At 42.2% G+C, this 11821-nt stretch overlaps 1 protein-coding gene across 1 annotated transcript in view; it reads left to right on the top strand.

The window, feature by feature from the left end:
* hao1 (hydroxyacid oxidase (glycolate oxidase) 1) overlaps positions 1–11821 on the top strand; it is a 104186-nt gene that overhangs the window by 406 nt on the left and 91959 nt on the right. The gene's annotated exons all lie outside the window — the stretch shown is intronic.

The following is an 11821-nucleotide window of genomic DNA, read 5'->3' as shown; positions in this document are numbered from 1 at the left end:
CCATCACAGGGACACCTGGACAGGTCTCCAGTCCATCACAGGGACACACAGAGACAAACGAGAAACAACGATTCACTCTCTCACTCACACCTAGGGACGAGTTACCAGTCAGTCATGCATGTTTTGGTCTGTGGAAACCAGAGTACCTGGAGAAATCCCACGCAGCACAGAGTGAACATGCAAACTGCTCAAAATGGTCTCCGGCTGAGATTTGAATTGGCGACCTAGCTGAGAGGCAACAGCTCTACCAACTGAGCCACCGTGCCACCCCTGCAAGAGGTCAAAGTCAAATGTATTTATAAAGCACACTTACAAACGGGTTGTTACCAAAGTGCTGAACAATGAAAGAGAAAGGCAGAGATTAAAAAACTAAATTTAAAAGCATCAGAAGAAAAAAGACGGAACAATGAATTACTAAAACAACTTTAAACGGAGTGAAAGGGTCAGTCTAATGTTGGGGCAGATTGTTCCAAAGTTTAGGAACCACAACTGAAAAATCTCAATCTGAGTTTCAACCTGGTTTTTAGAACGACCAGAAGCAGCTGATCTGAAATCTCAAACCTGTTGACCCGAGCTGCAGCATTGTGAACAAGCTGGAGACGGGCTGAACACAACTTCACTTTCATCGTTTAAATGTAAAAGTCTGAAGCCATCCAAACCTTACTGTCATCAAGACATCAAAGGTCAAAGAACATAGTGAGTCAGCAGAAGTTTAAACTCCTAGACTGTCCTTTGGATTTCTGTAGACAGCAGTTGTTTGTGTTGTGACCCCGAGCATTTGTCAAAGCCTGTTCACAGCAACTGATAAATTAAAAGGTCCAGTGTTCCTCAAAGGAATGCATATCACCCGCCACCTTTCATGCCAGAGTTTTAAACCAAGATTCAATTCAGTTCAGTTCATTTAGATTGCGCCACCTCACAGCAGAAGTCATCTGCACTGAACAGAAACATTCATATACAGGTGGAACCAGAAGTTTACATACACTATTTAAAAAGACTGCATTTTTTTCACACTGTCTGACGTGAAATCAGAACAAACCAAAAAATAGTCCACGCTCAATAATCCAGGTATACAATCCAACAATTTTCAGTCAGGTCATCTGGACAGTTTTTTGTTGTTGTTTTACTGAAATGTTTCACCTTCCATCCAGAAGGCTTCATCAGTCAAGGAAATGCACAACACAAAACTGATTCTTCCCCCAAACAGCTTACTCCAAAGTGGAACAAACCAGTTATGTTGGTGCTAAGATGGTGTCTTTGGCACGCCCCCTCCTCTTGTGTCGGCCCTCTTCCTCGTCGACAGTCATATCAAGCTGTTGTGTGTTTCCTTGACTGATGAAGTCTTCCGGATAGAAGGTGAAACGTTTCAGAAAAACAACAAAAATAACCTGTAAACATTTGATTAAAAACAGAAATGACGAGGCTCAATGAGACCAACAACCTGTATATATATAGGTTAAATTGAAATTGCTATTTTAGAGAGCAGAGAGCTCCGATTCTGTCAAGCGTCCCCCCCCCCCCCCCCCCGACACACACACACACAAACTCCAATGTCCGACCCAAACTCTTCTCAGTCCTGCGCGTTGCTCTGCTCCAGTCTCTATTACCACTGCTTCAATTCTCTGTTGTCCAGCTGAGGACAATCATTCATTTATTTTACATAATAAATCGGACTGTCTTTTTAACGTTTTGATCCTGTTATTTTGACAAATTTGAAACTTGATGTGAATGACACACAATAAATATTTCAATTGTATTTTATTTACTAGAAGCTTTATTATTTATTATCTTTGAAATGTATGCAGGAGTTCTGACACATTGGCAGTTGTGTGCGCTCTGCAGAGCTGTCTGGAGACGCTCCTGTGCATAAAACGTGCACTGTCTGCAGGTGAAGCTGACGCCCCACCCACGTCAAAAATTCTAGTAAACACAATGAGTGTTTAGTGCTACGTTTGTGCTGGTTTGTGCCGTTAAAATGTTCGTTTGTGCTGCTTTGGTTTCTGAGACACAGCTGAAGGTGGATGAAGACGCGTCATCCCTGTGGGACATGCGGTCAGCGTCTCTGCTGGCAGCAGCGTGTGCGCAAGCTTTTGCACCTGCTGCAGCAGTAACATCCACACCACAGACATGGACAACGTCTCCTCTTGTTGTATTTTTAATAAATAATCAAAATAAAATTGTGCAATGACTTTTATGGGCGGAGATATGAGCTGACGGATCCGAGTGAACAGTTGCCGGAACACACGGTGAAAATGAGGGAGTTCCCAGATCTTGTTCCGGCAGGATCCGGCTCAAATTAACCGCTGACTGGATGGTGTGCGACTGCTACCAGTGATGTCCTCTGCTGTTTGCACCACCCTCTGTAGTTCTTTCCAGCTCTGACTTGTGCAGTTCATGTACCACCCTGTGATGCAGCCTGTCGGCAGGCTCTCAGTGGTGCACCTATAAAAGTTGGTGAAGATGCTGGTGTTTGTACCCAACTTTTTTAGTCTTCTTAGTAAGTAGAGTCTTTGTCGGGCTTTTTTGACCACTGTGTTTGTATGTAAAGTCCAGGACAAATCCTCTGTAACGTGAACACCGAGGAACTTAAAGCTGCTGACCTGCTCCGCCTCAGTGTTGTTTGTGTAGATGGTGGAGTGCTGACCTCCACTCTGTTTCCTGAAGTCCACTATCATCTCCTTTGTTTTGCTGACATTTAGAGAGAGGTTATTTTCCTGACACCAGCTGGTCAGTGATTTCACCTCGTCGTTGTTGGTGATGAGGCCAGGATGGTGGTATCATCAACGTACTTGAGGAGGATCTTAAGAGCTGTGCTTGGCGGTACAGTCGTGTGAACAGTGAGTACAGGAGTGGACTGAGGACTCATGTTGGCCCGCACTTCGCAGAGCTGATCAGTAGTCTTTCAGCACCACGGGCCGGTTGTTTTGTGAGGATTAATTCTCCTGAAAGTACTCCTCACTTAGGCTGAGGTCACGCTGAGAAGCTCTTCATCCGGTGGTGAGGTGAGTCTGATGCTGGGTGGTCTGTTCAGGTCTTCAAAGCATGCATAGAACTTGTTGAGGGCATCAGGAAGTGATGGGTCCCTAGGGCATTGTTCAGTGCTGCATTTATAATATGTTATACACTTAATGCCCCTCCATATGCTCCATGGGTCTTGTGAGGTGAATTGACCCTGGATCTTCTGTACACAGTATGTAGCTTTGGTCCTCTTATACCAGCAACCAGCTCTTTCCTTGTTCTTCTCAGCTCCTGTGAGTTTCCGGACCTGAAGGCAGTGTTCCTGGCTACCAGCAGGGTGCGAACCTCTGTATTCAGCCAAGGCTTCCTGTTCGCATAACTCTTAACATATCTGATGGTGCTGATGTCATCAGCACATTTACTAATGTACCCCAGAACTGAGGATGTGTATTGTTCTGGGTCTAGCGCCCCCTCATTTTCAGAAGTTTCTCTGAAGACCTGCCAGTTTGTGCGTTCAGAACAGTCTTTCCTTATGGGGCTGCTTTTCTGCATCCAAAATTTAACTTTTTTTTTGTACCTGTCTGGAGCATCTCAGCGGGGGGAGGAAAGCAGGAGCCAGGAAGATGGACATATGATCAGAGAATCCTAGGTGGGAGCTAGGTTCGGCATCATAAGTGGCTGCTTAGGGCCCCCGAGCCACTAGGGAGCCCCCTAAGTGGATTTTTTTTTGTAATGATTTTTATATGATTCTTGTTAGAAAGCCCACATTGTTTTGAACCAGTACGACATGACTGTCGACGAGGAACAGGGCCAGCAACGGAGGAGGGGGCGTGCCAAAGAGACCATCTTAGCACCAATGTAACTGGTTTGTTCCACTTTGGAGTAAGCTGTTGGGGGAAGAATCAGTTTTGTGTTGTGTGTTTCCTTGACTGATGAAGCCTTCCGGATGGAAGGTGAAACATTTCAGCACAAAAAAAAAAAGAAACTGTCCAGATGACCTGACTGAAAAATGCTGTAATGCCCACATTGTTTATATGTGGTTAATTTGCTTGCTGAGCTAATTCTCTTTGACTGTAGCTTGTTTTTTTTTTTTTGAATTTCATGATTCCTACATTATTGAATGCATCATGGCTGGTTTGATGCACTGTTGTGTGTAAATTTCACTGCTACGTATAGTAAAGTATTTTTCTCTCCCAACACGGACATAGTTTTGTTTTTTGAGCATCTGTTGTTGGTTTCCTGATTTACTGCTGTTTGTGGATGACAGAAGGTAAGCCTATTGATGTCATATCATTTAGTCTGGGTATTAATGTATATTTTAGTCATGCATAAATCAAGTTGCATGTAGTGTGCTGTTAAAGCTAATAAGCAAAGTCATGCTCTCTGTGTACCTCATGTGAGATGTTTGTTTACCTTATATAATATTTGTAATATACTTTGTATTGCTTTATGTTGCTTACTGGATGATTGCTTACAACTCTTTTTATCCAAAAAGTTCAATCTGGTCCTCTGGACATTCAAAAAAAACAAAACAAAGCAAAAAAATGTAGAAATGTTTCATCTTTCATCTGAAAGACTTCCTCAGTCTGAGGTGCTGTATTCAGCTCAGTCTCTTAAATAGCACCTTCTCAGAGTGGATCAACCAGTTTTGCGGCTGACAACCAAAACCAGCTGCTCACATGGTCAAGAAGGACCATCAGCCTAACAATGGATCATTAGCACCTGATGGCTGTTTACTATTCACAGGGGGTTGAGTGATACTAGCAATAACAGCATTGTAAGAGGGGGACAGTTGAACACGTAGGCCTCCACCCCTGTTTAATGATGGACGGTTTCTTTTCACAAAGATGGCCTCCTTTACTCCTCTCTCAAACATCTCATCGTTTCTCTCTGTCCAGGATGTGAACATCTTCATCCCTGAAAGAGTGACCACTGGCCTGGAGATGAGTGTAGACCGCAGAGTCCTGGCCTGATTATGTTGATCTTAAGATCAATACTAATGACGCACAAAAAATCTGGTACAGATCGGATGATGTATCATTGAGATGTAACAGTTTGAATAATATAGGAGGCGCACTGGAGTCAAAAGTAAAACAACAGTTCCCATGTGTGTAGAAGTGCTCACTAATGACGCACCAAAAATCTCGTGCAGATCGTTTGATGTATCACTGAGATATAACTGTTGGAAGAATCTAAGGGGCGCACTTGAGTCAAATGTTAAAGAACAATAGCAATGTGTCTACAAGTGCTCATTGATCAGGCACAATAAATCTGGTACATATTGGATGATGTATCATTGAGATATAACTGTTGGAAGAATCTAGGGGCACACTAGAGTCATATGTTAAACAACAATAGCAATGTGTCTAGAAGTGCACACTGATAACGCACAATAAATTTGGTGCAGATTGGATGATGTATCACTGAGCTATAACTGTAGGAATAATGTAGGTGGCGCTGTGGAGGCTATTGGCCACTTATCATGGATACTTGTTCAAGGGGTGGATAATGATTGATCATAGTGATTTTGGTGCAGCTCGGCTGAAATCTGTGTATTTTAGAGCCAAACGTATTACAACGGCGTCACTTCTTGATTCGCCACGCCGACATGCCCACATCCTCCATCAAAAACAGTTTGCACTTTAAATCAAGTCAGACCATCTTATCTGTCTTCTAACACAGGATCTTCCTGATTAGGTCAACGGTGTCAAAGAGGGAGCATTCCAAGTAAAAAAAAGAGACTTCCTGTTCTGAGGGGGCAGGGCTTTGATGGTGTCAAAATATGACCACAGTGGATCGTCAGGCATCCAACAGGGATGAGTCATGACACATTTTGTGCATTTCGGTCTTTCAATATGAAAGTTATAGCGTTTGGAAATTTATGGCATGAAGCGCAACTTTGAGGACTGGCCACGCCCCTTTAACATAAACGAAATGCAAGCTTTTGATAACTTTTACTCACCAATGTGTTAAGGGCATATTAACCAAGTTTGAAGGCAATCACTCCAAATCCCTAGGAGGAGTTTGTTAAAATTTGCCATTAGAAATGCCCAAAAATGACCCTTTGACCCAAAATGGCCGACTTCCTGTTGGTTTTGGACCAGGGCTCCAAGATACTTTTTCATAGGTCCTGAGACAATACATTCACCAATTTTCAGAATAATTGGTCCAAAAATGGCTTGGGGCTAATGTTTTAAAATATTCTAGGGGGCGCTGTGGAGGCTATGGGGCAATTATCATGGCTTCTTGTTCAAGGGGTGAATAATGATAGTTCATACTGATTTTGGTGAACCTCGGTTCAAATCTGTGTAATTTAGAGCCAAACGTATGGCGACGGCGTTACGTCTTACTTCGCCACGTCGCTACGCCCACATGCTGCACCCAAAACTGTCAGTGTTGGAAAGCAAGTTACACCAGCATGTCTTCGGTCACTGAACACACTATTATGCTGATCAGGTGACAGGGGTCAGATAGGGACTGTTAAAGGTAAAACTTTATACTTCCTCTTGTCAGGGGGCGTGGCTTAAGTTATGTCATGATTTGACCATTCAGTCTTGCAGGGGACTGTATGTGGATCAATCACTGAAGGTTTTATGTCTCAGACAGTTTTCTTCTAGGAGCTATTAGCGTTTCGTTTTTCATGGCGAGATGTCAAACTTTGGGGTCTGGCCCCACCCCTTCAGCATGCTTTGGTTTGCACCTTTTTGATAATTTTCGTCCCCCATGCCTTTTGACCAAAATGGCCAAGTTTGAAACTGATTGAGCGAAACCCCTAGGAGGAGTTCATTCAAATGCGTATGCTGTAAACTGCCAAAAAGGTATGAAAATTGGGACGACATTCCAAAATGACCGACTTCCTGTTTATCGTACAACGTTGGTGCCAGAGGATTTTCTGTGCATCTTGGGGAATTGGACAAGTGTACCAAATTTCATGTTTCTACGACAAACTAAGGTTAATGCGGAGGGTATTTTGAAAATTTCCAGGTGGCGCTCTTGAGCCGTTTCCTTTGCGATTTTTGCCACGCTCTTAAAATACGTCATTTTTCACCAGTCCTGATGTGTCTGCCAAATTTGGTGACTTTTGGGATATGTTAAGGCCCCCAAAACAGCCGTTCGTTTGGCGGAAAAAATTGCAGCTCGGGCCTGAAAAGAGCGATTACAATAGGCCTTTGCAGCGCTTAGCTGCTCGGGCCTAATAAATCAACTTACTGCTCTAAACTAGTTAATGTCCTGACCTGGAGAACACAAACCCCTCTGATTTTCCATTCTATTACATCAAAGTTCATGCTCACTAATCCAGGTAAAGTAATGCACTGGAGTCACTGAATCTTGTTAATACACCTGGATCTGCCCATCAATGCAACTTTCACTGTTTTTGGGTTCTGGATGATCGCGTCTTCATTAATGTTTCTCATGGTTCGATTATGGGGGCTAATTGTCACACTGTTAACTCCTGTAATTACACATCATTCACGAAAAACTCAAGAAAATGTCTGATAATAATGTTGTTACTGCTCTTAGGGATTCAGCCCAACCCTGGACCCCCCCCACTAATTACAGCACACCAAATGACTTTAAGAACGTGTCTGATCTTCATTTTCTGCATGTAAACGCTCGTAGCCTTCTGAAAAAACTTGATTCCTCGAAAATTCTGGTCAGTTCTTCTGGGTCAGATGTAATCTTTATCTCTGAAACTTGGCTCAACAAATCTGTAATGAATAATGTCCTGGCAATCAATGGATTTAACATCTATCGCTGTGATTGTCAAAAAAAAAAGGGGGGGGGGAGTCGCTGTTTACATCAGAGATTCTCTGGTTGCTAGTCTTGTGTCTTCTAAAACAATTCCTAACCAAATTGATGCCATAGCTGTAAACATCACTTTGAATGGAGGCCAGATTTTATCTGTAGTATGTTGTTATCATCCTCCCTCAGCAACACCTGAGGCTCTGCCCATCCTGATGGAATTCCTTGGTAATTTAAAATTCAAAGATATCTTTTTGGCAGGAGACTTCAACATTGACTGGGGTAAGTCAACCCCCCTCTGTGATAAATTCAAGGAATGTTGCCTGACTCTCAATCTTACCCAATTGATCAACTCTCTGACAAGATTAAACAAAACCCATCCTGAAAAATCCTCCATCTTAGACCTGTTTCTAACAAATATGCCTCACAAATTCCTTGGTACAGGTATATTCGCTAATATTTTGAGTGATCACAGCACAACCACGGCTTCACTGAAGGTTCTTAATGACATCGTTGAAGCACTGGATGTTAAGGATTATTGTGCTGCACATTTCTTAGACCTGTCCAAAGCTTTTGACACTGTGGATCATAACATCTTGTAATGGAATGGTAAATGGACTGTACTTATATAGCGCCTTTCTATCTTATTTCAAGATACTCAAAGCGCTTTACAACACAATCTGTGTCATCATTTACCCATTCATACAGCACTCTACTAGATCTCTACAAAGCTAATTGAACAAATCATTCTAATGAGACTAATCAGTGCTTTTAGATCACATTCATTCACTGATGGACACACATCAGAGGCTATGAGGGGTTCAGTGTCTTGCCCAGGGACACTTCGGCATGTGACTGCTGGTGGATTCGAACCCCCAACTCTCGCATTGGAGGACGACTGCTCTAACCACTCAGCCACAGCCGCCCGTTGTGTCATAAACTCTCAGAAATCGGTTTCTCAGAACACACCATTGGTTGGTTCTCTAACTATCTCTCAGACCGGAGGTAATGTGTTCAACATAATGGTACTTCCTCCAGTTATTTAACAGTCCACAATGGTGTACCACAAGGCTCAGTCTTAAGACCCACCCTCTTTACAATCTACATACATAATGTAGGTAAAAACATCCCTAATGCATCCATACATTTCTATGCTGATGACACAGTTGTTTATTGTCAAGCTACAACTGTTGCTAAGGCTTTCCAGCTTTTGAAATCTGCATTCAACAACATCCAGACAGATTTGTTCCGCCTCAAACTTGTCCTAAATGCTGACAAAACCAAAGGGATGCTTTTTTCAAATAGGAAGTTGGTCCCAGCAGTTCTTCCTCCGATTTTATCCTCAAATGGTGTCCCGATTGAGTTTGTTGATTCCTATAAATATTTGGGTATCTTGTGTAGTGAACTCGGCCTCCGACCAAAACCTGCCCTTTGAAGACCTTCATGGGACAGGAACTTACATTGATTTGAATCCAGAAATACAAATTAGTTCATCCAGAGACTGTCTAATTGTATCCTGAAGTAATCGATTGAAAGAACACTCTTCTTTTTATATTATCATTACTATTTTACAATATCTTGATAAATCAAAAGTGTGTTTAGTTCATATCATTTCTAAATGTTGAACCACTCATTTTAAATCAACTGTGAAACTGTATTAATGATTATTTTTTAATCCTCATTTAAATTAGACATCAAGTTAAATGTCTATTTACAAAGTAATTATGCATTTTGATCTTCTGTCTGAATGAGAAGTAGTGATGTCGGTCGAAAGTCAGAGACAGTCAGAAAGAAGTTTTTAGAACAGGCTGTATTGTTTTTAAACCTAGCAGACAGTAAATAAGAAACACTGGCACCTGCTTGCTCTCACTTCTTCAAAACATTTCTTCTGTCTGTACTAAAAGTTCCTAAAACATTCCTGCTGTCCTCTTGACTTGTAGTGACCCTCTGACATCACTAGAACCACCCCCTGTTGGTTGTTTCAACCAATCAGGAAGTCCAGAGGTGACCGGAAGTAAAAACTCTTTAAAAGTCCATACTTCCTGGAACTACTCAGTCTCTGGTGAAGTCTTCAAGTCTTGAACTCAGTCTTCTGAGTCTTTGATGGATTCTCCCACATCTGAGTGGAAACTCTGCCGGACTGACAGCTTGCTGTGAATCCACCCGGGAGATGAGCGTGTTTGTTGAACGGAGTAAGCGACACGACTTCTGACGATGGCCAGGTGCTCTTACCGGAGACACTGGAAGGTAGCGTTGAAATGGACCCGGCACCAGAGCCAATTAATTTCTGCAAAGGTAACGAGTCGTGACGCGCCAAGTGTACCGGAGGTTTTGAGCTGGTGTTGAAAGGAGCGTGCCATTTTGCTGTCCGAACAAACACCCCCCCTAAACCCATCTTTTCTCTTCATTCCTTCCTTTAAAACTCTTCTATTTTGCCAGTAATCTTAATGCCTTCAGAAATGTCTCGTTGTCTAATTAAGTAAAACGTGCCAAGTTTTATTAATCAGAACCAGATCAGCTAATCACTTGTACATGTTTGATGTTAAATTTTGATTCTGTTAAATAAATGACCACATTTATTCTGATGGGTCAAAGGAAATTAACGTCTCATGTCACTGATTTAAACAATCCTCACAGTTATCTCATCACATGGCCTTAATTTAACTCGAAAAAGAGAGAACCCGTTATATTTAAATAATTAGTAGTGAAAGGGTCAGAAAGCTGACCCTGACACCACTACACTTGATCAACTCGCATCTCTCTTTTAAGCTTCATGTGGAAAACTTGGTAAAGAAACCGAAAGTTAAACTGGGTTTCTTTTTCAGAAACAGATCCTGTCTAACCCTGAATGCTAGGAAACGCCTTGTATCTGTGACTTTCCTTCCCTCCATTGATTATAGTGACATTATTTACATGAACGCTCCTACAAGAACCCTGCAGATGTTGAATGCTGTCTATCATGGTGCACTAAGATTCATAACTGGCTGTGATTATCGTACCCACCACTGCACCCTGTATTCACTGGTTAACTGGACATCATTAACTTCACGCAGACTCTCTCACTGGTACATTTTCATCTTTAAATCACTTCTTGGTCTGCTGCCTTCATACATCTCCTCCTACATGTCTCTGCGTGAGTGCAGCTACAGTGTGCGCTCTCAGGACATTATTACCTGCAGTGTTCCCTCAATGAGGACTGAACTAGGCAAGAGGGCCTTCTCCTACTCTGCTCCTGTTTCCTGGAATATCTTACAAAAACATTTGAAGCTCTCGACCTTGACCTCTCTTAGTGGCTTTAAGAATCTGTTGGACTCCTGGCAGGGACCAATGCAGACATGTTCCTGTTTATAATTTTCTACATTCGCCTTAGAATCTAGCTGTTTTTTTGTTACCTTTTTTTGCCATCCTATTTGTTTAATAAAAAAAAACTGGAGTATGACTTTTTGTAACTGTTTATTGTTGTCGCTGTTGGCCATTGTTGTCATCATTCTTTGTTGAAATCAGGTCTCTCTTGTAAATGAGTCCTCGAGGCTCAATGGGATTTACCTGTCTAAATAAAGGTTGAATTGAATGAAAAAAAATCCAACAATCTTCAGTCAGGTCATCTGGACAGTTCCTTTGTTTTGTCTCTCAACAAAAAAAAGGAACTGTCCAGATGACCTTACTGAACAGTGTTGAATCTATTACACACAATTTCATTCTAAAGTTGAGATTTTTTTTTTTACAATTTTATATATATATATATATATATATATATATATACTCCTCCACGCAGAGAGGAGCCAGTTGAGGTGGTTCGGACATGTCCAACTGGGAGGAGACCCCAAGGAAGACCCAGCACTTGCTACTGGAGAGACTTAAGTCTCTAGGTTGGCCTGGGAATGCCTTGGAATCCTCCCAGAAGAGTTGGAAGAGATGTCTGGGCCTCCCTGCTCAATCTGCTGCCCCTGACGACTTCGGAATAAGCGGAAGATAATGGATAGATTGATCAATGGATATATGTATGTATGTATGTAAATATGTGTGTGTGTGTGTGTGTGTGTGTGTGTGTGTGTGTGTGTGTGTGTGTGTGTGTGTGTGTGTGTGTGTGTGTGTGTGTGTGTGTGTGTGTGTGTGTGTG

Source organism: Nematolebias whitei, chromosome 15 (genome assembly GCF_014905685.2).
Source record: "Nematolebias whitei isolate Nwh7 chromosome 15, NemWhi1, whole genome shotgun sequence".
NCBI classification, from domain to species: domain Eukaryota; kingdom Metazoa; phylum Chordata; class Actinopteri; order Cyprinodontiformes; family Rivulidae; genus Nematolebias; species Nematolebias whitei.
Note: the sequence above shows the minus strand (reverse complement) of the source record. Positions and strands in the feature narration are given on the sequence as shown.